This window comes from Thamnophis sirtalis, unplaced genomic scaffold, assembly GCF_051295495.1.
Source record: "Thamnophis sirtalis isolate CommonGarterSnake01/CBP01778 unplaced genomic scaffold, rThaSir2_p1.2 scaffold_3, whole genome shotgun sequence".
Lineage (NCBI taxonomy): Eukaryota > Metazoa > Chordata > Lepidosauria > Squamata > Natricidae > Thamnophis > Thamnophis sirtalis.
The window spans coordinates 129,860,206-129,864,553 of NW_028261383.1; positions in this window are offsets into that span (position 1 = coordinate 129,860,206).

The following is a 4,348-nucleotide window of genomic DNA, read 5'->3' on the forward strand; positions in this document are numbered from 1 at the left end:
TTGTTTTGCTCTGTCCTTTTTCGATTCTTTGCAATGGTCTTACAAATTTATTTTAAAAAAAATTAAGAATAAATGAGTACACACAAGAAAAGAAAATGAGAAAAGACAGTGTATGGGAAATAAAAAAATCAGCAAACAATATTTACAATTGATTTTAAATTTATTATTTCATTAATTGGATATATAAAGCTAAATTTGCATCATCTTGAGAAAAAATTGCAAAAATAAACTAATATTTGCATAGATACCACTTTTTTGAAAAGTTTTTTATTTTAATTGAACATAAACACAAAAAAGAATCATCCTTCATTACATTTTGTTTAGAAAGCGTGTTGATTGGTTACAGATAACTCGTGCATTTCTTCCACAGTCATTACTTATCGTTCATATTAGATTATATACTTTAAGTCAAAAGTCTGTGTATATCTTACTATCAATGTACCACAATTCTCATTTGACTACAATTATTTGAACATGCTTTTACCTCAAATCATTCATACTTAAAGACACAACCACATAACGGCATTCATTAGCTATTTCAAAAAATCCTCCAATAACATTACACCTTTATGACATCTTTTAAGTAAAAGTCAATTAATAAAGTTTCTAAACCTTTCCCCCCTCCCCCCCCCCAACTGTTTAGAATTTATATCCAAGTTACTTTTGCCAATACTATAGCATGTATATATTGTTAAACAATGTCCATTGACATTTCCTTCTTGTTATTATAATTGGCTAAAAATCATTTACTATTTATGTCCCATCTCCTCTCGTCAGACTCCCCCCCCCCCAAAAAAAAACCTTACACCTTTATAACAAGATCTAAACAAAAAATTGTTAATAAAATGTATAGGTCTTTTTCCCAAGACACAATTTGCAATTTATATCCAAATTTCTTTTACTAGATTGCCAGTACATGTATATATCACTAAGCTGTATCCATTATCATTTCATTATTGTTATTATAGTTAATTATTTGTTAACAAATAAACATTTGATAACAATCTAAAACAATCCTAAGAGTTACTAAATTCCTACTTGTTAATCACCAAAATCAATTAATTTTTTATTATCAATTTTCATTGTCAACCTGTGTCTTTCCAGTAACAAAACAGTCTTATCTCCCTTGCCAATTGTGGTGTCAGTCTTCTTTTTATCTCCTTTATAAGGTTTTTATAGATTTCTCTCCACACTTTGTTGCTTGAAGGATCTCTCGGGTAATCTTGCCCACCAACTGCTACTAAAATTAGCTTGTCTTTGGTTGTCAATCTTGCTTCTGAAAACATTTCTTAAGTCCATCATCATTACCATTACTTTTCTTCTGTGTCCTGGAATCTGGGGTAGAGCTCCAATTCGTCGATTTCCCTTTTCCATATTCCCTTCTTTCCACTTTCACCCACATTTGCTACATTAATAAATTCATCTATTGTCTTTATCCTCTATATCTCCATTCTCCCATTTAATTTTTGGGGCTCCAACCCCATCATCTTTTGCTGTGAGGAAGACTAGTCTTTCCAACTTCTCAATTCTCCCATATCCTTCCAATAGATTTTGAAATTCCAGCCAAGATATTTTGGAATTTTAAGGTTTCCTCATCTGAATATTGATCCATGTTTCCAAAACAGAAGAAAGAAAGAAAGAAAGAAAGAAAGAAAGAAAGAAAGAAAGAAAGAAAGAAAGAAAGAAAGAAAGAAAGAAAGAAGAAAGAAAAGGAAACAAACAAACTAATAGCTACTGCCATTCTAGCCTTCCAGGCCTCTTTTATTTTTTATTTTAGATTGACTTGAACACAAGTTTTTTTATGCTCTTCAAAGGAAAAGGGTTCTGTTTCCAACCCCCCTTTCTTTCCCCTGCCAAAATAGTTCTCAAAGGCACCTGTGAAGACAATTCATGCCCTTGGCTCTTTATCAGTTTCTGTAAACAAGTTGCAAACCCTTCAATCAATAAAGTGAAAGAAGGAAAGAGAAGATATACATTGTTTCAAAAACCCCAGCCTCTGATCTCCGAGTGGCAGTGTGCTACTTTTCACTTTCTAATATTTATCTCTGGCTTGTAGGAAACAAAGTTCTTTAGATTTCTTTTAGTGAAATTTAATTACAAGTAACAGGAAGAATTGTTAAAATAAGAAGAAAGGTTTTAATCCAGAAGTCAAAAAATAAAGCAACAAAAAGCAGAAGAAAAGAAAATCAATCCATTCACCTTAGGAGGAGAAATGAGAAATGTTGCGAGCACTTCAATCCACAAAGAATAGTTACAAAGAAAAAAAAGCTTTCCAATTAGAGTTAATTTCACCACTCAATTCTTTTGCTTAAGGATCTATTTTGGCTTTAAAGAAAATTTTCTTTGGGCAGTCTTTTGCAAAATAGAAAAAAACCTCACTAGAAGCACTCACTTTCTCTTTTCACTTCCTTCCGGAGCGTCCTAACTCCATCAGCCTGGGGGCTGCCTGTTTACCACCGGCTTGAAGCGCTTCCCTTGGGTCGATAAGGGATTTTGCGATGTCCCTGAGACCAGCAAGGCTTCGTCTTCCTGATCACCGTCTCTACAGGACAGTTTAGGTCTCAATGGACCGTCCAGCGGCAAAAGTATCAACGGCGGTCTCGGAGTTTCAAGACTGCGCGTTGTGACATTGCGACGTGGCTCCTCCTCAGATATCACTGTTGTTATATAAAATACACATTTTATTTACAAAAGAAATAATACTAAAAGCAATCAGTAAAATATAAGTTCTAGTTTTCCTCTCATTGCACCAAATTGGTAATTAACATTGTTTTATAAACATTAAAATTGCTTCTGGTTACTAGCTGTACATTGAGAGAAAAACTAATCTGAAGCATTTGAGTGTGCCATGTGTGAATAAAATATATAGGGAACCCATCCCTGCTTATATTTAGTCAAACTTCAACTCTGTATGTATACTGTGAATTTGCCATTGCTGCATGTTCCCCAGGTTTGGTTTTCCGGCCCGATATTGTCCGTGAAGAGAACAGTGGGTTTCAAGGAGGAAGAAAGGCGTTTGTGGGAGTGGGAAAGATGCCTTCAGATTTTTGGACTCCCAATTCCGTAATGAGCAATATGTGATTGGGTGATTGGGATTGAAAGCTGTAGTTTAGTATAGTACACATGGAGACGCTCTTGGATTGGCCAATTGTGGGGTTTATAATTAGCATAGAGAGGCTGATGTAGCAAGGTTCCCAAGCCGCACCTTTTGTTCCCAGGAATGCTGTTCCTGTGATGTAGAATTTTTCCATTCAGAAGAAATCATCCTTACAGTTACTGCTTGGAAGCATAATGTTAAGTTCTTGATGAGAGAGGGTGGGAGGCGCAGCAATCTTATTGTGCGCCAACACCACTTTGCCTCTGAATTTCCTAAATGACTCCAATAGAAAAAAATACCTGTAGTCATAGAGAAGCAAACAACCAAGCTCAGAGAGCACCAAAAACTGCAGTTCCTAAACCACTGCTAAATAATAGCACTATTCTCAGTTTGCACAGTTTGCTTATCATGATTCTTATCCTATGACCTTAAGAGGCATAGGTATAGGTGGTACCTTGCTCAATAGTAGTAACTGTGAGAGGGATCTTGGAATCCTAGGGGACAATCATTTAAATATGAGCCAGCAGTGTGCAGCAGCTGCCAAAAAAGGCAACACAGTTCTAGGCTGCATAAACAGAGGGATAGAATCAAGATCATGTGAAGTGTTAATACCACTTTATAATGCCTTGGTAAAGCCACACTTGGAATACTGCATTCAGTTTTGGTCGCCACAATGTAGAAAAGATGTGGAGACTCTAGAAAGAGTGCAGAGAAGAGCAACAAAGATGATTAGGAAACTGGAGGCTAAAGCATATGAAGAACTGTAGCAGGAACTGGGTATGTCTAGTCTAATGAAAAGAAGGACTATAGGGGAGACATGATAGCAGTGTTCCAATATCTCCGGGGTTGCCACAAAGAAGAGAGTCAAAACTATTCTCCAAAGCACCTGAGGGCAGAACAAGAAGCAATAGGTGGAAACTAATCAAGGAGAGAAGCAACTTAGAACTGAGGAAAAATTTCCTGACAGTTAAAATAATCAATCAGTGGAACAGCTTGCCTCCAGAAGTTGTGAATGCCCCAACACTGGAAGTCTTTAAGAAGATGTTGGATAGCCATTTGTCTGAAATGGTACAGGGTTTCCTGCCTAGGCAGGGGGTTGGACTAGAAGACCTCCAAGGTCCCTTCCAACTCTGCTATTGTATTATATAAGAGGCATTTGACTTGCCCAGCTATTTGCCAGTGCCTCTTTGAATGTGTAAAATAGCATCTGATTATCACCTTTAGCATTAATGCCCATTGATGGTGGTGTCA